Raw genomic sequence first — 24,118 nt, forward strand, 5'->3', positions numbered from 1 at the left:
TATATTTTTATGTCCAGTTCGTTTACTCTGGATGACAACCCTTATATAACACCCCTCTCTTAGAATCCCCCTGACCACACTGAGCCAAGAAGTAGGTTTGTTTTGCAAATTAAAAGGTTTATTTGAAAATTAAACAATATATCTAGATATCACACTTTTATAAATAAATTGATAATTGATAGCACACTTGTGAATATGAGCAGTAATCAGCAGTAGGTAATCCTACAGTAGCACAGTACTTGGTAACTTATGAATAGGAACAGAAGAATAAGGTGGCAGAGAATGCTTTATATGGTTCAAGGAAAGGCAAGGTGAGACAGAATGCAACACAGAAATAACCTTGATATGATTTCAACCAAAATATAATATGATCACTTTTTCTTGAACAATTCACTCCCCCCCTATGCAAGGTAAAGAGATGGGAGGAAAGCGCTCAGTTCTCAGGAATGCAATCAAATATAATTCAGTTCCCCCCTAGCAAGCTTAGAGGAAACAGGTGGGAGTTTTAAACACAGGCAAGATACTTTGATGTGGTTGCAATTAAGTGAAAAATATGCTAAAAAGGCTTTTAATTCCCAATAGGGGGTTCAGGGTAGTTGATAGATACTTGAATCAGTTCAGGCCAGCCCTATCTATGATTCAGGGATGGTTATTAGGTTGAAAACAGATTTCAGGGATGGAAGCAAAGACAAATATTTTTACACGTGGCTGAAATTAAGCAAAATGTCAAATCGCAGCAAATTTAGTTGCGTGCGTCAAGCGCAATTACGGAGGCACTATAAGGAGTAGGAAGTCAGTTCTAGGCTCGTTGGAAAGCTTAGAATCTTAGCTTCAAGAGGACAGTTAAAACTCGCTCACAAACGGTTCCGGAGATACGGCCGATTTAGTAAAGGTCATTTTTCGGATTTGAAATTTTAAAGCTCAGAATGACAGATGACAGTTTTCAGGTTTAAGGATGACAGAATGACACGATTCTAGGAGGCAGTTCTAATAGGCTAAAATAGTTTGGATTAGATTATTTTAAACTAAGATATTGGTTTTGGCACAGTGCTAGCTGGGTACTCACGCTAGATTTTGGACAGGAATGCGACTCCGTCACCGATCGGGTCAGGATTGGCTGGACTTCTGCTAGCAGTTCGTCACAGCGATCTGGTCTCTGGTTCTCTCTGGTTCCGGATACAGCACTGCTTTCTGGATAGTGCTACAGGTTCTTGCAAAAGTTCTTGGCAAAGGATTCAAACAGCTCGCCCGGCTGTTGAATAGTTTGGTTGGTTTTGAAGCCTGCTGAAGAGGATTCAGCTTGTGGATTCAGGCCTCTCTGCTACAAATTCTGGAGTTAATTTCTGGTCTCTGGAGATTGATGGATTTGAAGTCTGGCTCTCTGGATGTGAAGTCTGAAGTCTCCCGGCAAAGCGTCCCACAAGAAAGTGGAAAGTGAATGTCTCTACCTGGGTTTCAATGTTCCTTTTATGAGTTTTGAAAATGGGTGTGTGCCTGGGCCTAGCTAAGCCTGCCCCTCTCATTTATCATTGGCCAAGCTTTCCTCTCTCCCTTGATTGGGGGAAGTAAATGGAGTGTCAGAGTGATGCTGTAGGTTTTATGGTCAGAGGAACCACCCCTTGTCAAATTGCACACAAATCTATTTCTGACCCAAATACATATTTATCTATGTACCATTTTTCTAATATTATAGGTCCAGTTAACATATTTTCTGTAGCAGCAAACCATCCGATCCCTGTCTTTGTACGATGTCATGTCCACTTATGATACAATTCTCCCCTTTTCATCCAGATAACAACCACTAAACCTTTCCAAAGTTTACACAAATATGCACCAGGGATATGGGTTTCAGATGATAAAGTGTCAGATTTTTAACATGCATACATTTGGAGTAACAACCTTTTTTTTCGCTACTATCCCCAAGAACATACCACAGGGTCCTAACACCTCTTAAAATGTGCACAGAAAAATCACAAGAATGATGATGTTATTTATATAATTTTGACAAGTCCGCACTGTGAATTATCCATCTTTTTAAAATCATGCTCTGGCCCCAAAGGGGTGTGGTTTTCCCAAGCACATGGTGGAATTCCTGGTTTATCCACTTCCCCCAAGCTCAGCTTGCTCTAACAGGCACTGCCCCTCCCAGTTTCTCCCAAGAGGAAGCCATTTTACGACCCCCCCAATATAACATTTGCCTGAGCCAGGGACAGTGCTTTGTTTAGTTTCCTGTAGTCACCAGGTGCTTCTCCCCTAATCCAATCAGAGAGGTGTCATCTCCTTTTGGCAGGGGCAGCAGAATGCAGCCAGGCCTGGGAAGAGTTGTTGAGCCAGTTCAACTCCTGTCGGGGGTAGTTGACAGGCAGATTTCAGCTAAATGTCACTTTAGTTCCCAGTTTTCTACATTCAAATCCAATTTACAATTTTTGCACATGCAGCTAGAATGCTGATTCTAAGTTCGAAACTATGGCATTTGAACAATTGCAACCTATGTGACACTCACAAGTAGGTCACTCATTTATTCTAAACATTTCGATTTTAGTGGCTTTAAACCCAAATTCACTTAAGCTGCTGACATCCCCAGCTATTTTTTATATATACATTAAATAATTACTTCCTTCAAGTCATTTCAGAATATAGTTTTACATTGTATCCACCTCTTAGCAAGTCTTTCCTTGGCCTGGTTTGGGTTCATTTGTTCAGTTTTACACAAAAGTCTGGTGGTTTTAAAACGCCGGCTTTCTGATAGTGATGAGCACCAGTATTGCATCAATTTTGTGACATTAAGAAAATGAATTCCCCACAGTTCTGGGTTGCTTTTGGCAATCAGCATTGCCGTTCCCAATGGTTTCAGGCTACTGTGTGTGTAGCCCAATGGTGGTTTTAGGCAGTGCCCTCCTGTGCTCACAACATAGGCAAAAATGGGTAGCAGCCTATTCTTCATGTTTTCCCTGTGCACTCTCTGGGGAGTTCTGGCCATCATGATGTTTTCAATGCCAGTAATGCACAGTTTTATGGTAGGGCTTGGATGCATGGGTAAAAACATCCCACAAGCCCCCCCTCTTGCAATGGCCATTCTGAACTTTCACTGATGGAACTCGCAAGATCTGGGATGTTCGCCTCATCTTCTTCCAATTCCGTAGATGGCACAGTTCAGCATCTTTTCCTCCATCCAGTTGGATCGATCGGTTCTCCTCGCTGGTCCTGATGGGAATATTGGGCGGTACCCCGGGCCCCTCGGATCTTTGCTCCCGGTCCCCGGTCGTCCTCCTTGGTCAGTCTGCATGGTTTCATCTCTCCTAGGATGATAAAGCAAAAGCGGCAATACCTATACGTAGACATTTCTCCACCACTATTAATGGTGTTGCGAACACATACATTTTATACATCCGGTTACATTTTTCAGACTTGTTTAAAAAACAGGATATAACAGGAAATATTGACATTAGGTTACTATATTTTTGGTATGTGGAATATTTTAGGGTTGGAGCTTTTATTGATCTGGGGCGGCCCCCTCTGGGATTCCAGAGGATTCCTCCAGTTGTTGCAGAGTGTGCCTAGGATGGCAACACTTTAGCTGATTTATATGGACCCACTTATCTTCCCCCTCTGCCAAACTGCCTTTGGGGATGCGGATCTTGTAGGCTACAGGGGATTTTTTGTCTATAATTTCAAACAGTCCCTTCCACGTAGGCAAAAATGTTCGCTGTTTGGCCTGGTTTCTTTGGAAATTGTATAGATAGACCTGGTCTCCCACAGTATATTCCTTCCTGGTGGTCTTCAGGTCGTAGTGGGTTTTCATGCTATCAGCTGATCTTTCTAGATTCCGCTGAGCATAGGCAAAAGCATGCTGAAGGTGTTTCCTTAAATTCTCCACATACTCATGAGTTGTGGAGGCATTTATCAGTGTCTGCTCTTGGGTCCTGTAGAGCAAATGCTGGGGAAGCACTATCTTGCGTCCGGTCATCAACTCAAATGGTGACATTTTAGTTGCAGATGAAGGGGTAGATCTGATGGCCATTAGGACCAGCAGTAATCGGATATCCCAACTTGGCCCAGAATCTGCCACAAACTTTTTAAATATGCTCACAATGGTTCGGTTGTATCTCTCTACTGCTCCAGAAGAAGCTGGCCGGTAAGCAATATGTAGCTTCCTTTTGACCCCCAGTATCTCCCACATCTTTGTCATTACCTCACTGGTGAAGTGGCTACCTCTGTCTGACTCAATCCTTTGAGGTAGACCAAAACGGGAAAAGATGTGGTTAAGCATCAGGCCAGCTGCTGTTTCTGACTTGCAATTTGGGGCCGGGAGACATTGCACCCACTTGGTAAACAAGCATGTAACGGTCAACATGTACTTGTTTCCTCTAGATGAGCGAATTACAGGGCCTACGAAGTCGATTTGCAAATCTGTCCATGGCAGTGTCATCCCCCTCTTCTGGAGAGTCGCACGGTGCGTGAGGGATGATGGCTGAAATTGTGCACACACCAGACACCCCTTCAAGTATTGGTCGAGGTCCTGCCCCATGTGTGGCCAGTATGCAACCTCTCTTAAGATCTCAAGTGTTGTGTGAAACCCCATATGACCGGCGGTGGCCGCATCATGGGCATGACTTAACATCAGGCTTCGGAATGCGGTAGGGACCACCCACTGATCATGGCCAGCTTGAGATTTCCTTACCAACAAACCGTCTTGGATTCGGAACATCTTTGGACATTTCATCAACACTCTAATGTCCTCCTTCCCAATGTAATCGGTATCCGTCAGGGGAAAGTTCTCAGGGTCCTCAATGTGTTGCTAAAACTTACCAATTATTGGATCCCCCTGTTGAGCCGTAATTAAATCAGCATCAGGGGTCTCCTTACTCCATTGTGCAGTTGAAAGATCATTGTAAGCATTTGTCTGGGACCTAGTGATAGCGGTGACCTGGATTTCCTCCAACAGGGACTCAATCTCTATTAGATCCCCTTGGATGGCCCCGGTTTTGGCCAGCTGATCAGCTAAGACATTTCCAGTTTTGTCTGGTCCCTCTACTTTGGAATGAGCCTTGATCTTTTTCCAGTAGGTGGTCATCCCATTCAAGGTGACCAGATCATCAATGTTTTGGATTAACTTCCCATGTTTCAAGGGTTTGTTATTAGCACATAACATGCCTCTGGTTTTCCAGTTAACCAGGTGCTCCACGAACCCGATCCGTACAAAATCCAAATCTGTGATTATGACCAGTTTGTGGAGTTGATTTTGGACAGCAGTGAGGATGACCAGATGCACAGCCATCAATTCTGCCACCTGACTACTTTCGGGACCAATTTTGTACCCAGCGGAGGGTTCTGGAAACTCCTTCACCCATGCATTCCCTACGGCGGCCACCAGTTCTTTCTCCCCGTTGTTGTCCACATGGTAAGAGCATCCATCCACATAGACAGTGGGCATTCCCTCACACTTGTCTTCTTCAAAGACTTTGTGTGGGGAATTAAGGTATGCCTCCAGTTTGTCCTTGATTTTTAGACGTTCGTCCTCGAGACAGTTTTCTCTGGCACAATCATGCAAGTCAGCCAGACCTTGCGCAAGGGGACTCTTCTTGTTTTGGCCATATCTGACCTCTACAGGAAAGCCTTGCATTGACAGAATCCAGGAAGTAATTTGGGAATTACTCACATTTCCGGCCCGGATTCTGTCACTTTGGAGATATTGCAGAGGCTGGTGTGGAGTCTCCACTATGATGTGTTCCCCCTGGATAAACGGGCGGTAATTCTTCAATGCCCACACTGTTGCCAGGAGTTCCTTCTCACAATCGTTGAATTTTTCCTCCACAGAGGATAAAGTTTTGCTCGCATAGGAGATTACTTTATTGACCTTGTCATGCTTTTGGTATAATACTGCCATCAGGGAGAACTCCTTGTTTCTGACAGGGTAAGCTAGGCAAAGCGCTTGTGAGAGGATTCTTTTGAGTTGTCTTACTGCCTCGGTTTGTTCTGGATCCCATTCCCACTTGACCCCCCTCTTCAGGAGATGAATCAGGGGTCTGGTGATCTCTGAGTAGCCCTCAATGAACTTTCTGCTGTAATTAGTCAGTCCAAGGAGGCTCCTTAGTTCCCGCATGGTGGTGGGGTCTTTCAGTTTCTGAAGTGCTTCCACTTTCTTTTCCTGGGGACAGAGACCCTGAGGAGTAATCTCATGCTCTGAGAAATTAACACGGGTTCTACACCACTGTGCTTTCTGAAAGACAAGCTTTGCTCCGGCGGCCCTCAACTGTGTCAGAACATAACGGATCTCCGCTATGTGTTCCTCCACAGATGAACTTTTGATGAGGACATCATCTACATAAGCCAGGTTACCCCTCGCACCCAGGTCGGGCATGGCCTTATGTAGGAAAATGTTGAATTCATTGCCAGAGTTGAGGTATCCGAAAGGAGTTCGGGTCCATGTGTACTGCTGGCCCCCAAAGGTAAAAGCCAGTTTGTATTGGTCCTCCCTACTGACAGGCACGGTCCAGTATCCATTGGTCAGGTCTATTGCTGTGAATACCTGTGACCTCTGAATCTGGGCCAGCCCTTGGTCAATGTAGGGCAGAGGCCATCGGGAAGTATGGACCCATTTGTTGAGCTCCCTAAGGTCGGCGCAGAGTCTCCACTGGCCGTTTGGCTTCAATATTCCCAGCACCGGATTATTGAAGGTGCTGTGTACTGGACGGATTATTCCCCGGGACTCAAGGTTCTTCATTATTTCAGTAAGGGACTCCATGGATGCGAGAGGCAAGCGATATTACTTCACAAACACTGGAGTCATTCCAGGGTCCGTGGGAATTGTTGGTGTGTGGATGTCGGTGCGACCACAGTCATATGAGTCTACCGCAAAGAGATCTTGGAAATCCAAGAAAACTTGTTTCAACTTTTGCTTCTGTTCCAGAGTCACACAGGCATCAGCTAGGTTGACTCTCTCTTCCACCATCTGCCTAAAGCCTGGAAAGACTTCTGGTTTGGCTATCTCAGCGGCCTCCTCCAGCTGGGTGGAGAAGTCCCTGGTCAGAGTGCTGATTTGGACTGGAGGCTTCAGGTGGGAAAGGCAGCCCTCATGGACCTGGAAAATCACGTCATTCCCTCTGAAGTCACAAGTCACATCTTCCTTACCATAAGGGCAAGAAGTGTACACCAGGAAGTTCCCCCCATGCCGGGTGAAAATCCTGTCTGGTGTTGTATTGTCCTCACTGTCACTGTCAAAACAGTCCTTGAGGATCGGTCCTAACAGTTCATTTCCTAAATCAATGGAGAAATGTCGGTCATCAACTGCCATTCCAATAATGTGTCATGATGCCTACCTCCAAGGAGCCAGGTCCGACCCAGCAACCCCAGAGGCAGGCATCATTTAACCCAGGGAAGTGCCAGCGGGCCCAAGCTGGGGCCCTTTGGACACAGTGCTGGCGCCTTAGGCGCCAGGCTCATGTTGGACCCCTGTCCTGGCGCCTTAGGCGCCAGGCTCATAAAGCTAGACATGTGTTCAAGTGTTTTAAGGTGCACTTACCTGATGCAGACCATGCTGCTACATCCAGGCCCTCTTGAGGCCTGAATGGAACTACTTTACCTGTGGAACTACTTTCCCCTGGGTGTGGTCAGGGAAGGATACATACCTGATCGGTGGAAGGATACATACCTGGAACTTCTTCCAAAGCTATTTAAACCACGCCCGATCAGCAACTCACGCTTCGCGTTGTTCTGCTCCTCGCAGCTGGACGCTCACCGTGTCAGCTCCTGCATCTGGACTTCAGCCACGCCTGTCAGCATCCTGGGTCACCTGCTAAGAGAGAATTGGAGAGAAAGAAGACCTTACCTGCTAAAGCTGCATCACGGAGACTTCACACCGACGATCCTGAAAGAGAAGACATCATTTTAAAAGCATTTCGCTTCGATCGCTGCAGCGCTGCATTTCACTCACCTTTCCTGGGCACCTCCATCTTCAGCAGCGATCATCCGGATCCGCAGCCCCTTCCCAGAGCCTAGAGAGAAAAAGACAAGAACACAAGGTGAGAGAAGGAAGGGAATAGGAAAAGCTCAGTTTCCTTCTAAGACTTACCTGTTGGGTCATTCCCATTTCATTTCAGGTCCTGCCGCTTCCTGGCATTCCTGACCCCGGCCCCTATGGGGAAAAAAGACAAAGACATTGAATGAGCGAATGCAAAGACATTACCCGAATGCTCATCCAGAACTTACCTGTCATTTACTGGAACTGCACGTTTCACTTCGGGTCAGTGCCATATCTCCGGCATTCGGAACCCCGACCCCTAAGGGGAAAAAGACATAAGCGTTAGCGCTTGCTGCAATAAGACAATGAACATTATTATTAAGCTTGAACTTTTGAACTTGCTACAGAACTCTTACAGCGCCTTACCTGAATAGTCAAGCTTATTTGAACTCCCATCAAACCTCAATCCAGTGAAGTAACTGGGTTTCAACGCGTCCCTACATCAGAAGCAGGATGGAGAACTCATCCTTCCAGACCCTAAGGTGAGACTTCACAGGGAATCGAGGAAGGGTATCATGGAGGGTTGGAAGGGAGTGGGAGGCTTGAGCATTATTCCGTCAGTAGGTAATACTCCCTTTTCACGCACAGGGGAATATTCCTGCGAGCCAGTGAGTCCATCTTCAGAGTCCTGCGCTTCACCATAGAAGAAGCATCAGCACTCGAAGCCAGACCTGCGCCTCCGTGGGAATCAGGTGAGCGTGACAGAACGCGAAGCCTACCCACAATTTCCCACCCGGGCGCTATGGAGACTTCCGAGACAGATCAGCTGGCCCAGCTTTTGGGGGAATTACGGGCAGAAGTGCACTCAGCCCGCCAGGAGACTAACGCTCTCAAAAGAGAACTGATCCTATCCAAGGAAAGAACAGATTACCTGGCCAAAAGGTTATTGCAGGCCCAGGCAGGGCACACTCCTTTACCTAATTCCGGAGATACTTCCACATCAATGGGTTTGAATAACCCGGTAAAAATCAATCTACCTGGACACATGCCTTTGGCCCCGCCTGAACGTTTTGCGGGGGATCCCAAGAAATATGCCGTCTTTATGAACCAATGTCGTTTACACTTTCTATGCAGACCCGGGGCCTTCCCTAACGACCAGACCAAGGTAGCCTTTATACTATCTTACCTCAGTGGCAGTGCTGCCGATTGGTCTATTCCATTGGTAAATCAGGATGATCCCATTCTCCAGAATTTTCAGGGTTTCCAGGCCAGCATGGAAAGATTGTTTGCTCGACACTCTCAAGGACAGGCCCTTGATAACGAACTGCTATCCTTACGACAAGGTAATCAGGATCTTCTGTCCTACGTTGCCACCTTTAATAGACTGGTTGTGGAAACTGGATGGCCAGAAAACAAAAGGATCACATTGTTTCATCGAGGCCTGCGCGGAGAGCTTAAGGATGTTCTAGCTCAGATAGTAGATCCACCCCAGGTCTGCGCAGACTACATTGACTTGGTGGTTCAACTTGATCACCGACTTCAAAATAGAAAAGCAGATCGGTTCAAGTACGAAACCCGAGTATCGATCAAAACCCATGCTACCTCCAAGAGTACCGACGTATCCGAACCTATGCAAATCGGCGGTGTTAAAGGACCATTAACACAGAAGGAACGAGAGAGAAGGCGGCAAATGCAACTTTGCCTGTATTGCGGGACTTCCGGTCACTTTCTTCGAAATTGTCCGGTTAAACCACCTATGAAGGTGGTTGGAGCCACTGATAACGATTTATTGACACCTGATTCGGGAAATGACCTTGCCCGACAAGCGTAGGGGTCCGCTTGCCGAGCTTGAAAACAAACTCTTTGACCTCGCATTTTGTCATGCCAACGGTGCTCGTGGATCCAAAACAGCCTCAGCTGTTGCATGCTATAAAAGCATACATTGACAGTGGAGCTATTGGAAATTACATAGACTGTGAATTGGCTTCCAGGATTAAGCTCCCTCTCCGCCCGAAAGTAACCCAAGATGTCATTACTACAGTAGATGGAACCGAAATAGCCTCAGGGCCTGTAACGCATTCCACTGTTGAAATGACACTGGTGGGTCAGGATGGACATCGGGAAGCAATCGTGTTTGATGTGATCAAGGCCCCACAATTTCAAGTAATTCTTGGAATTCCTTGGTTAGAAACACATAATCCCAGAATTGACTGGCGAGCAAAGAAGATAAGTTTTCCTGATTGTGAACCAACTTGTTTTCCAAGAAATCCAGTTATGGGTCTAGCCTCAGCAACTTCCACCCATGTACAGCTACCGTCAGAATACCAAGAATTCCAAGACGTTTTTCAGAAGGAACAGGCTAACACGTTACCTCCCCATCGGTCTTATGATTGCCAAATCGATCTGGTACCCAATGCTCAACTACCTTGTAGTAGGATTTATGCTCTTACGGAACCTGAGAACCTACATTTGCGTCAGTATTTAGATCAGTACCTAGTCAATGGTTTTATTCGCCCGTCCAAGTCTCCTGTCTCCTCAGCTCTGTTCTTTGTGCCGAAAAAAGAGGACGACCTTAGAACATGTATAGACTATCACGCCCTAAATCAAATAATGATTAAGAATCGTTATCCTCTGCCCCTGATCCCTGAGCTTATTGACCAGGTGAAAGACGCTTGTGTGTACACCAAGTTAGATCTCCGAGGAGCTTATCACCTGGTGCGTATAAAAGAAGGCGACGAATGGAAGACTGCATTCCGCACCAAATTTGGGCTCTTCGAATATCAGGTGATGCCCTTCGGTTTGTGCAATGCACCTGCCGCCTTTCAGTACTTTATGAATGATGTTCTTCGGGAACTTATCGACGTCTGTGTCATTATTTATATTGACGACATCCTGGTGTACTCCTCTTCAGAATCCGATCACAGAAAACATGTTAGGGCAGTTCTTGAGAAATTGCGCCAGCACAGACTATTTGCAAAGCTCGAAAAATGCATTTTTCATACCACAGAAGTGGAGTTTCTCGGATTCATCCTGACACCTCAAGGAGTCCGGATGGACTCGCGAAAGGTGGCCATCTCCTAGCTCGGTGAAGGGAGTTCAGAGCATGCTCGGCTTCGCCAATTTCTATCGAAGATTCATCCCGGAATTTTCCCGAACAGTCCAACCCATCACAGCTCTCCTAAAGAAAAACAAACGCTTTGAATGGACTCTTGAGGCCGAACAAGCCTTTCAGGACCTGAAAACCAAATTCACCTCTGCACCTATATTGAAGCACCCGCACCCAGATCTCCCTTACATTGTGGAAACCGACGCATCCAGTTCGCCCATGGGAGCTGTTCTTTCGCAAAGAGACCCAGAAACTGACCAACTACACCCTGTGGCCTTTTGGTCCAGGAAATTTTCTCCTCCTGAAATCAACTACGCAATTACCGACAAAGAGTTACTGGCTATTAAATCTGCTTTCAAGGCTTGGCGTCACTACCTTCTCGGGGCAAGACACACCATCACTGTAATTACGGACCACAGAAATTTACAGTATTTAAAGACGGCCAAGGCTCAATCTTCACGACAACTCCGATGGGCTCTATTCTTTGCAGAATTTGATTTTGTAATTACCTATCGCCCTGGCTGCAAGAATGGTAAAGCGGACGCCTTACCCCGGATTGGCATGGAAGAACCCAATTCGAGTTTAGAACCTGTGCCAATCATACCAGAACAAAGAATCTTAGGCCTAACTTCATTGCAAACTATTGAGGACATCCAAACGCAAGTAAAACAACTTCTAGACTCTTCAGCCTTACTGGAATGGAGTCAAAAGGGTCCTCATTACACCGTTAAGGATGACTTACCCTACTTCCAGGAGCGGTTGTTTCTGCCTAGTAAATAATTGCAAGAACTTGTTATTGCCCATCATCATGAATCATTAATGGAAGGACACCCTGGTATCGCTAAAACGGAGGAAAACTTCTGGTGGCCTTCTTGGAGAAAAGACATAAAGGGCCTCATTACGACCCAGGCGGTAAGTTACCGCCTGGGCCGTGACTTTACCACCATGGCGTAAACTATGTTTACGCCATGGTGGTTGGCGGACTTACCGCCCCATTCTGACCTTGGCGGGGCGGTAAGTCCCCAATCCCCATTTACCCTTCCCCATTCCCATTTTTGCCCCATAGGGCATAATGGGAGTGGGGAAGGCGTTAATTACGCCACCATAAATTACGGTGGCGTAATTAACTCCATGGTCCCTTAGCGCCAAGGATTTTAACACCTGCTAAAAGCAGGTGTTAAATCCGCCATGGCGCTAAGGGACCTCGTACTCAGGCGGTAAGGGTCGGCGCTGTTTACGCCGTCGTAAAACCCTTACCGCCTGAGTCGTAATGAGGCCCCAAGTCTTTTGTATTGTCTTGCGGAATTTGCGCCCAAAACAAGGGTCAAAAGAAAAGGCCAGCCGGCCTACTTCAACCCTTGGATATTCCACCGGCACCATGGCACACCTTGTCAATGGACTTTATAACTGACCTGCCTCCTTGTGCTGGTTACAACACTATCCTTGTAATTGTGGATCTATTCTCCAAAATGGCCCACTTTATCCCTTTAAAAGGTTTGCCTTCAGCTTCCACCTTGGCCAAGGAATTTCTGGAGAATATAGTTCGCATACATGGTTTCCCTTCCATATTAGTCTCGGATCGTGGAAGTCAATTTATCTCCCATTTTTGGAAGAAGTGTAGCCAACTAGCACAAATAGATGTGCGGCTATCCACCAGCCACCACCCCCAGACCGACGGACAAACCGAGAGAACCAATCAGACTCTCGAGCAATATCTTCGGTGCATGTTACACCAATCCGAGTTAAATTGGAAAGACATCCTTTGGATCGCAGAATATGCCTACAACAATTCAGTGCATTCTGGAACCGGACAAACTCCTTTTTATACTTTGTATGGTCACCATCCTCGGACCTCTGATCTAGATCCACCTCTGACCCTGGAAATGCCCGCAGTAAATCATCTGCATTCCACAATAACACAAGCCTTCAAAGAAGCTGCAACTCATTTACAGCAAGCCAAGAAAAAGTATAAAGAAAACGCTGATTTGCACCGAAGTAAAACTCCTCCTTACCAAGTAGGAGATCATGTATGGCTAGCAACGAAACATTTACCCCACAAGGGCCCGCGAACCTTCAATCCCAGATTCATAGGACCTTATCCCATCAAGGCTATAATCAATCCCGTGGCCTTTAAACTGGATTTACCGTCTAACATGCGTATTCATCCAGTTTTTCATGCATCACTTTTGAAGCCAGTACAACCAGGGACCCGACTGTCCAAGCCTCCAGACCCAGTTCAAATTGAAGGGGAATTAGAATTCGAAGTTAAAGAGATTTTAGACTCCAAGGTGTTAAAGTCCAAACTCTTCTATCTGGTTGACTGGAAGGGATATGGACCTCAGGAGAGATCGTGGGAGCCTAGTAACCATGTTCACCCAACTCGATTTATACAAAGGTTCCACCGGAGATTTCCGAACAAGCCAAAACCCCCGGAGGGAACAACCTTGGGAGGGGCCTTGAGGGGGGGTACTGTCATGATGCCTACCTCCAAGGAGCCAGGTCCGACCCAGCAACCCCAGAGGCAGGCATCATTTCCCCCAGGGAAGTGCCAGCGGGCCCAAGCTGGGGCCCTTTGGACACAGTCCTGGCGCCTTAGGCGCCAGGCTCATGTTGGACCCCTGTCCTGGCGCCTTAGGCGCCAGGCTCATAAAGCTAGACATGTGTTCAAGTGTTTTAAGGTGCATTTACCTGATGCAGACCATGCTGCTACATCCAGGCCCTCTTGAGGCCTGAATGGAACTACTTTACCTGTGGAACTACTTTCCCCTGGGTGTGGTCGGGGAAGGATACATACCTGATCGGTGGAAGGATACATACCTGGAACTTCTTCCAAAGCTATTTAAACCACGCCCGATCAGCAACTCACGCTTCGCGTTGTTCTGCTCCTCGCAGCTGGACGCTCACCGTATCAGCTCCTGCATCTGGACTTCAGCCACGCCTGTCAGCATCCTGGGTCACCTGCTAAGAGAGAATTGGAGAGAAAGAATACCTTACCTGCTAAAGCTGCATCACGGAGACTTCACACCGACAATCCTGAAAGAGAAGACATCATTTTAAAAGCATTTCGCTTCGATCGCTGCAGCGCTGCATTTCACTCACCTTTCCTGGGCACCTCCATCTTCAGCAGCGATCATCCAGATCCGCAGCCACTTCCCAGAGCCTAGAGAGAAAAAGACAAGAACACAAGGTGAGAGAAGGAAGGGAATAGGAAAAGCTCAGTTTCCTTCTAAGACTTACCTGTTGGGTCATTCCCATTTCATTTCGGGTCCTGCCGCTTCCTGGCAATCCGGACCCCGGCCCCTATGGGGAAAAAAGACAAAGACATTGAATGAGCGAATGCAAAGACATTACCCGAACGCTCATCCAGAACTTACCTGTCATTTACTGGAACTGCACGTTTCACTTCGGGTCGGTGCCATATCTCCGGCATTGCCAACCCCGGCCCCTAAGGGGAAAAAGACATAAGCGTTAGCGCTTGCTGCAATAAGACAATGAACATTATTATTAAGCTTGAACTTTTGAACTTGCTACAGAACTCTTACAGCGCCTTACCTGAATAGTCAAGCTTATTTGAACTCCCATCAAACCTCAATCCAGTGAAGTAACTGGGTTTCAACGCGCCCCTGCATCAGAAGCATGATGGAGAACTCATCCTTCCAGACCCTAAGGTGAGACTTCACGGGGAATCGAGGAAGGGTATCGTGGAGGGTTGGAAGGGAGTGGGAGGCTTGAGCATTATTCCGTCAGTAGGTAACACTCCCTTTTCACGCACAGGGGAATATTCCTGCGAGCCAGTGAGTCCATCTTCAGAGTCCTGCGCTTCACCATAGAAGAAGCATCAGCACTCGAAGCCAGACCTGCGCCTCCGTGGGAATCAGGTGAACGTGACATAATAGTGCCTGCGGCTAGAGTAATACTCTGTAAGTCGCTGTTATCCACCTCTATTGGAATGGTGTCATGTTCTATGTTGACTAATGGTGTTGGGTTTACCCCCAACCCTTGCTGTTGGAGAGAAGCATTTAGATGAATATAAGCATCAGGGTTTTTCAATTTTTGTCCTCTTTTAACTTTCACTTCCAGGGAGAATTGTCGGGTCCTTTCTGGGATGGTGACTTCCTCTTTAAGCTGAATTTCAACTGCATAAGGTAGCAATTGAGCTGACCTAAATGCTTTTTCTTGATCATCAAAGCCCGTGGGATTGTCCACCAATCGGGACCAAGCTTTGAAGTTTATTAGGTCCAAACTGATGACGAAGTGATTGAGAATGTCACTGCCTAAGTAAAAGGCGGCAGTGACGTCTTGCACGACCCAACAATTATGGACTATGCTCTTGTTGCCAATGGAGATTTTGAGCATACACCTGCTTGGCAGGAGATGTTTGGAATTGGGTGTTTCCAGATCCATTTCCCATTTGTCTATCAGTTTGAATGTGGGAATGGCTGGATCTTTTGGGAGTTGGCAGAACATGGCTTCACTGATGAAGCTCTTACCGCTGTTCACACACTCTCGGGCGAGAACAGAGTCCTTCCCATCATTTAACTGAACAGGGATGAACAACTGCTCTCCAATTTGCTGAATATCAGCCAGGCTCTGAGCTGATTTCACATCTTTCTGGACTATAGGAGTGGGAGTGTCTGATTGTGGATTGGTAAAGAATTTCAGAGTGTTTCCTTCCAGTGTGGAATACCACCTTAAACTGGAAGGAAGGTTGATTTTCAGAAATAGAGAGGACCCCCATCACCAGTCTGTTGTCCTACTGCTATTACTGTCACATCTGGAATTTGGTTGTTCTGGAAGTGAAATTCTACTTGGTCAGATTTTTGTTCAACCATGTGGCAGGTGCCATTTAAACTAACATGGTTGACACTCTGTTTTAATTTTATTGGTCCGCTAGTCTGGGTCCAGAGGATCTTGTTTACACAATCTATTAGGGGCGACAACCTTCTCAGGAGGTCATTCCCTAGTAAACAAGGGGTGCCCTCTGGAGTCACTACTATGACAGGGTGTTTCACCTTGTGTCGCCCAATTTTGATGTGGAATATCTGCAGTCCCCTCGACAGGAATTTCCTTCCCGTCAAAGTTCTGCAGTTGTCCAGGAAGAGAGGTGAGAGGAATACGGTAATTCTCCCCCCTTCCTGCATTTAGTTCATCAAAGGCCCTTTTGGACAGAAGGGTAGCTTGGGATCCAGTGTCCACCAGTGCCAAAATTGTACCCTGCCCCTGTACTTGTACCGGGGCATAGTGTCTTCCCTCCTTCTCCTCAAGGGGGCACAGATAATGCACATTTCAGGAGCAACTGCTGGGCTAATTTTCTGGTTTTGGACAGGGCGAGAGAAGAGATTTGGGTAGAATTCTGTGGAGAGCCTGGGGAATCTGAAAGAAAAAGTTGGCAACTGGAAATGGTTTCGGGTTCTGGGCCGCCCCCCCCTTTTTGGAGGCAGTCATCAGGATGGGTTTGACGCATTGGATTTTGGTATTGTTGGTTCTGGGATAGAATGATGGGCGGCGACAGCTCAATCCCCACATCTACCCTGTTTGTTGAATCGGTTTTAGGTCCCCTGGTTCCGGTTCTGGGCCACCCCTGCCTTTTGGGAGGCAGTCACCAGGATGGGTTTGAACCAGGGGTTTTTGGTTTTGTTGGTTCTGGGATAGAATGATGGGCGGCGACAGCTCAATCCCCAAATCTACCCAGTCTGGATTGGAATCTCTTGGGACCCATTTTTCCTTGGGAGGAGTTCCCCCATCTCTGAAGGAGAAGATCCTTTCCCCAGGATCTTCTGAGGATCCCTGTCGCTCAAATTGGAAGATCTGTACCTCCTCCACAAAGTGGGTCTGTTTGGGTCCTTTGTTTCTTCTACCTCCTCTCTGCTCCTTGGGTGGCAGACCTTCAGGGGTAGGAGATTTTGTTTCCGGTTCCTGGTTTTCCAGGGGCTGTTTACAAGTTGGGAAGGAAGCTTCCTCCAAGGCTTTACACCCCCTTCCCCTTGTGCCTCCTCCCTGGGAACCAGTGGGTTATCGGGGTGCTGCCCCCGTCATTTTTCTGGAGCACCAGGTCCAGAGTTTGGGGCATTTTGCGGTGGCATGCTCATCTGAGGGTTCTGTTGAGCCCTCAGTATGTGACCCAGATCCCGTGCCATATTTTGGACCTGGCGCTCAAGTTGTGAAACCCGCTCAGGCTGATACGGGGCTCTATTTTCTCCCCTGGGCTGATCCCGGGAAGGGTAGCTATCCCTTCTCTGGTAATACCCCGGGTTGGGAAGATTTTAGTACCCCTCCACCCTTAGCCTCCCCTCTCCCGGATTAGGTTGTGTGGGCTCAGGGAATTGGGGAAGGAAGGATGGATGGTGTGGGGTTGGAAATTGGGTGGATACCTGGGGAAAAAGTTCTGCCACGGATTTGGTGAATTTCTGCCCTCCTGGGGGAAGTTAGAAGGGAAGTTCCCCGGGTTAGGCGCTTGGCTAGATCCCCCCCCCTTGGGCTGGAGGAGTCCACACATAACCCAGGATGGTTCGGTTTCCCTTGTAGCGGGGACTTACATAATCAGGGGAGCGAGGGACCCCATTTGTTGGACTACCTCCTTGACTCCCTGTCTGTGACTGGCCCAAGGGCCTTCTGGGCTGTGAATTGTTTGGTGCAGGCAGGTTTTTAGGCCCCCCCATCTCCAAATCTAAGACGGGGGCAACCTTTACCTCTGCCACCTTTGCAGCAGCAGGGGTGCTGTTGGTTTTGGGGTTTTTCTGCGTATTACTTTTATTTTCTACGGGCTTCTGCACCTCATAGATCCAGGTGGCTTGCTCAATGACACAGTCTAAAGATCTTTTCTCGTGAAAATCTCTCACGAGCTGGGTCATTATGTACTTGGGAAGAGCATGGAAAAATGTGTTGATGAATTCTCTGCTGTCCGTGCGCACCCTTCTGGTGGTCTGTGCAAAGGCATGCTTCAATTCTTGCACACATTCTTGTGGGGCCTGATCCTCCCCACATTGCAAATTGTAGGCTGCCTTGCAAGCCTCTTGGGGATTTCTATGTACAGAAAAATGTTTCAAGATAGCCGCCCTATATGTGGACCATCTTGAATGGTTTTGGTCCTCCAGCCCCGCAAAGAAACTGGAGTATTCAGGGGAGAATGTCCATTTGACGTACTGGATGCAGCTACTGCTGTCCTTCAAATGGAAAGTCTCCATCATTTGCTCATAGAGCTCCAAGTGTTCCCAAACAGAATACTTGGCGTTCTTATGATAAGGCGTGATGACACTCGTGATTGCCTTAATCTGTTTTAAGGGGTCCTTAAGCAAGGCCCTTTTCACCTTATTGGCCTTTTTGGTTCGGGTAACCCTGGTCGATTCATCCTCTGATTCAGAAGCACTGCTCCCAGAGGTGCCCGTCTGATCTTCCAGGTTTTCCCAGATTCTGCAAGCCTGGGAATAACTGGCAGAATGTGGGGACCTGGTCTCCTGTGTCCTGTGACGCTCAGAGGAGTCTTCAGATCCCTCCTTGCTACCAGGATTTGATGGGTACCCCCCCAGTGACCTAACTGGGCAGAGGTTTTTAGGATGCCCTTAGGGGGCCTAATTTCCTGGGGTTCCCCATACTTTTGGCTGGATAGTAATCTGCCATTCCTGTGGCCCTGTGCTCATGCGCGCCAGGAGACATGGGGGTGGGAGAGTCCAGGGACTGCAAGAGATGAAGGCCTCTGGTACTAGGACTTCTGAGGTTATGCTCAGGTGTTACCCTTTCCCAGGGAACTTCATCTCTGTCAGCCCCTGCTCCCTGCTGCAATGCAAGAGCCTGTGCTTTCAGTTCCTCAGTTAAGGCCATACTATCAGTCTCTCCTGCATGGCTACCTGTTGCTGGAGCCTATCATTGTGCTGACAGAGAGCATAATTTTCTCTCTGTGCCTCCTGATTGGTCCTGGAGTACTGGGCCAGTCTCTGCTGCAGGAGGGTTACCTCCTGAGTCCCATCCCTACTGGCCTGCTCCTTTCTTGCCAGAGCCTCCTCCACCCTCCTTGTGTGACCTAGCAAGCTCTGGTGCTCTTTTTGGTGGTCACCCAGCCCCTGGAGGGCCAAGTGATTTTCTTCAATTTTTCTTTTTAAATGGCAGACTTCCTGGCCTAAGGTATCCCTTTCCTGACCAAGAGCCTGCATTTGTGACGCCAGGCCGTCCCTCTGCCTTTGAAAGGCACCAGCTTTCTGGCGTTCTTCATCAAATTCTGCCTGGGTATCCAGGTCTTTCAAAATCAATTTATTGCTTTCCTCTTTCTCTCTGTCTAGTTGGATTTGCAGGGTGGCTACCTGCTCTGTGCATGCCCTGTTGAAATTGATCTGTTGCTCCAGCTTTTTCTGGCTCTGCAGTAAGGAGTCCAAACTGTCTTGGTGCTCCTTCTGCAAAGCCAGAATTCTGGTATCCTGGTCTGTCTTTTCCTGTTGCAGTATATCCATGTCCTCTTTTATTTTAATGATATACTGCCTACTATCATTTTCTGACTCCTGGCTCCTCTGCAGCCTATGCTCAGAAGAGACCAGGTCAGATTGGGCCTTCTCTAATGCCAACAGTTGCCTACTTGCCAGATCTTGGCCTTGGCCATTTGTCCTGCATGGCTCCCATATATAGATACAAATATGCTGCTATCCTAACCATCTTGTCGTGTTCATCTTTAGCTTTAGGAGCCATGTATAGTTCGCTCAGGGCCACGTGTAAGGGACCCTGATCTCTCCAGATATCTAACCCAGTTGCCGTGACCTGTTGTGTGATTGCCTGCAACCACGCATCCTGGCCCTGCTCAGTCCATTCACCTCTTACAAATAGCTAATGTAAGAAGTACTCTCTGGCTATTTTGATGTCTACCAGTGTCGTCATTCTGGAATTTGAGTTCCTTCCTGACTTACAGAAGCTTGTATTTTATTTTGGAAAACAGACCATTTCCTTAGAGCGTTCCTTTGAGGGGTGCTTTCACAGTGTAAAACAGCGTGGTGATCTAACCGGATATGTGTATCCGGTCAGTTGGCACACTGTATTAAGCTGCACAAGTGGTAAACCTAACCCAGAATATCCCGGACGAGCCCCCACTTTGTAAGCAGATTCAATTCAACACAACAGCTAAGTCAATGCCTAGTCTGGGATGCTGAGGGAAACCCTTATAGATATATTTTTATGTCCAGTTTGTTTACTATGGATGATAACCCTTATATAACACCCTTTCTTAGAATCCCCCCGACCCCACTGAGCCAAGAAGTAGGTTTGTTTTGCAAATTAAAAGGTTTATTTGAAAATTAAACAATATATCTAGATATCACACTTTTATAAATAAATTGATAATTGATAGCACACTTGTGAATATGAGCAGTAATCAGCAGTAGGTAATCCTACAGTAGCACAGTACTTGGTTACTTATAAATAGGAACAGAAGAATAAGGTGGCAGAGAATGCTTTATATGGTTCAAGGAAAGGCAAGGTGAGACAGAATGCAACACAGAAATAACCTTGATATGATTTCAACCAAAAGATAATATGATCACTTTTTCTTGAACAATTCACTCCCCCCCTATGCAAGGTAAAGAGATGGGAGGAAAGCACACAGTTCTCAGGAATGCAATCAAATATAATTCAGTTCCCCCCTAGCAAGCTTAGAGGAAACAGGTGGGAGTTTTAAACACAGGCAAGATACTTTGATGTGGTTGCAATTAAGTGGAAAATATGCTAAAAAGGCTTTTAATTCTCTATAGGGGGTTCAGGGTAGTTGATAGATACTTGAATCAGTTCAGGCCAGTCCTATCTATGATTCAGGGATGGTTATTAGGTTGAAAACAGATTTCAGGGATGGAAGCAAAGACAAATATTTTTACACGTGGCTGAAATTAAGCAAAATGTCAAATCGCGGCAAATTTAGTTGCGTTCGTCGAGCACAATTACAGAGGCACTATACGAAGTAGGAAGTTCTAGCTCATTGGAAAGCTTAGAATCTTAGCTTTAAGATGCCAGTTAACACTCGGTCCTAGCACAAACGGTTCCGGAGATACGGCCGATTTAGTAAAGGTCGTTTTTCGGATTTGGAATTTTAAAGCTCAGAATGACAGATGACAGTTTTCAGGTTTAAGGATGACAGAATGACACGATTCTAGGAGGCAGTTCTAATAGGCTAAAATAGTTTGGATTAGATTATTTTAAACTAAGAGATTGGTTTTGGCACAGTGCTAGCTGGGTACTCACACTAGATTTTGGACAGGAATGCGACTCTGTCACCGATCGGGTCAGGATTGGCTGGACTTCTGCTGGTTTCGGATACAGCACTGCTTTCTGGATACTGCTACAGGTTCTTACAAAAGTTCTTGGCAAAGAATTCAAACAGCTCGCCCGGCTGTTGAATAGTTTGGTTGGTTTTGAGGCCTGCTGAAGAGGATTCAGCTTGTGGATTCAGGCCTCTCTGCTACAAATTCTGGAGTTAATTTCTGGTCTCGGGAGATTGATGGATTTGAAGTCTGGCTCTCTGGATGTGAAGTCTGAAGTCTCCCGGCAAAGCGTCCCGCAAGAAAGTGGAAAGTGAATATCTCTACCTGGGTTTCAATGTTCCTTTTATGTGTTTTGAAAATGGGTGTGTGCCTGGGCCTAGCTAAGCCTGCCCCTCTCATTTATCATTGTCCAAGCTTTCCTCTCTCCCTTGATTGGGGGAAGTAAATGGAGTGTCAGAGTGATGCTGTAGGTTTTATGGTCATAGGAACCTCCCCTTGTCAAATTGCATACAAATCTATTTCTGACCCAAATACATATTTATCTATGTACCATTTTTCTAATATTATAGGTCCAGTTAACATATTTTCTGTAGCACCAAACCATCCGATCCCTGTCTTTGTACGATGTTGTGTCCACTTATGACAGAATTCTCCCCTTTTCATCCAGGAAACAACCTCTAAACCTTTCCAGATTTTACACAAATGTACGCCAGGGATATGGGTTTCAGATGATAAAGTGTCAGATTTTTAACATGCATACATTTGGAGTAACAACCTTTTTTCCGCTACTATCCCCTAGAACATACCACAGGGTCCTAACACCTCTTAAAATGTGCACAGAAAAATCACAAGAATGATGATGTTATTTATATAATTTTGACAAGTCCCCACTGTGAATTATCCATCTTTTTAAAATCATGCTCTGGCCCCAAAGGGGTGTGGTTTTCCAAAGCACATGGTGGAATTTCTGGTTTATCCACTTCCCCCAAGCTCAGCTTGCTCTCATAGGCACTGCCCCTCCCAGTTTCTCCCAAGGCGAAGCCATTTTACGACCCCCCCAATATAACATTTGCCTGAGCAAGGGACAGTGCTTTGTTTAGTTTCCTGTAGTCCCCAGGTGCTCCTCCCCTATTCCAATCAGAGAGGTGTCATCCCCTTTTGGCAGGGGCAGCAGAATGCATCCAGGCCTGGGAAGAGTTGTTGAGCCAGTTCAACTCCTGTCGGGGGTAGTTGTCAGGCAGAATTCAGCTAAATGTCACTTTAGCTCCCAGTTTTCTACATTCAAATCCAACTTACAATGTTTGCACATGCAGCTAGAATGCTGATTCTAAGTTCAAAACTATGACATTTAAACAATTGCAACCTATGTGACACTCACAAGTAGGTCACTCCTTTATTCTAAACATTTCGATTTTAGTGGCTTTAAACCCAAATTCACTTAAGCTGCTGACATCCCCAGCTATTTTTTATATATACATTAAATAATGACTTCCTTCAAGTCATTTCAGAATATAGTTTTACATTGTATCCACCTCTTAGCAAGTCTTTCCTTGGCCTGGTTTGGGTTAATTTGTTCAGTTTTACACAAAAGTGTGGTGGTTTTAAAACGCCGGCTTTCTGATAGTGGTGAGCACCAGCATTGCATCCATTTTTGACATTAAGAAAATGAATTCCCCACAGTTCTGGGTTGCTTTTGGCAATCAGCATTGCCATTCCCAATGGTTTCAGGCTACTGTGTGTGTAGCCCAATGGTGGTTTTAGGCAGTGCCCTCCTGTGCTCACAACATAGGCAAAAATGGGTAGCAGCCTATTCTTCATGTTTTCCCTGTGCACTCTCTGGGGAGTTCTGGCCATCATGATGTTTTCAATGGCAGTAATGCACAGTTTTATGGTAGGGCTTGGATGCATGGGTAAAAACATCCCACAAATGGTTCACCATGCTTTGGTGCAGCGCTATCAGCGCAGACCAATTCAGCCTGGTGCATTGGCCACAGGCCCTTTTAGGCATGCCCTGTTGGCCTCGGGCTGCAGGTCACAGGGACCTGCTCACCGGAATATTTATGTTTGATTCGGTTGACAATATATTGAATCAAACATAAATATCGCTGCGAGCAGGTCCCTGTGCCCTGCTGGCCGAAGCCAACAAGGCACACCTAAAAGGGCCTGCTGCCAAGATGCCCCGAAACGGTCGCTGCCGAAAGCGCTTTGCCGGAATTTCTGGCTTTGCTGTGGACCAGTCCCTGTTTTTCCACCATTTTCTAGGCCTTCCCGCCAAAAAAAGTCTCCCTAAATTCTCCTATTTTGTAGCAGGATAAAAGTTTTGAAATTATATAGGGCCTCATTACGAGGTGGGCGATAAGGGTTAACGGGCACCGGTAAGGAGACCGGTGCCGGTAAACCCTTACCGCCCTATTCCGAGGTCCCTTAGCGGGTCCCACTATGGGCGCCTGGTTTTAGCAGGCGCCCTTAGCAGGAGCCGCTAAGGCACCAGGGAGCTAATAACGGGCCCGTTATTAGCTCCATCCCCATTCCAATTGAGCCCTATGGGGGCTCGAATGGGAATGGGGAATGGTTCTCGGAATGGGGACTTACCGGGTCCTCCAAGGTCGGAATGACCCGGTAAGTCCCTATTTCGACAACCCGGACCCAGAATGCGGTAAGGGGTTAGCCATGGTGCTAATAGCACCATGGCTACCGCCTACCTCGTAATGAGGCCCATAGTCTGTTAGCACCCTTTTCTAAACTTTGCATTTGGCTCTTACAATTAGGAAAGCAGAATTTTGGACACTGATCTCTCATAAAACCTGCAATTGCGTCTTCTTG

The sequence above is a fragment of the Ambystoma mexicanum genome, chromosome 1p, assembly GCF_040938575.1.
Source record: "Ambystoma mexicanum isolate Mex_15411 chromosome 1p, UKY_AmexF1_1, whole genome shotgun sequence".
NCBI lineage: Eukaryota > Metazoa > Chordata > Amphibia > Caudata > Ambystomatidae > Ambystoma > Ambystoma mexicanum.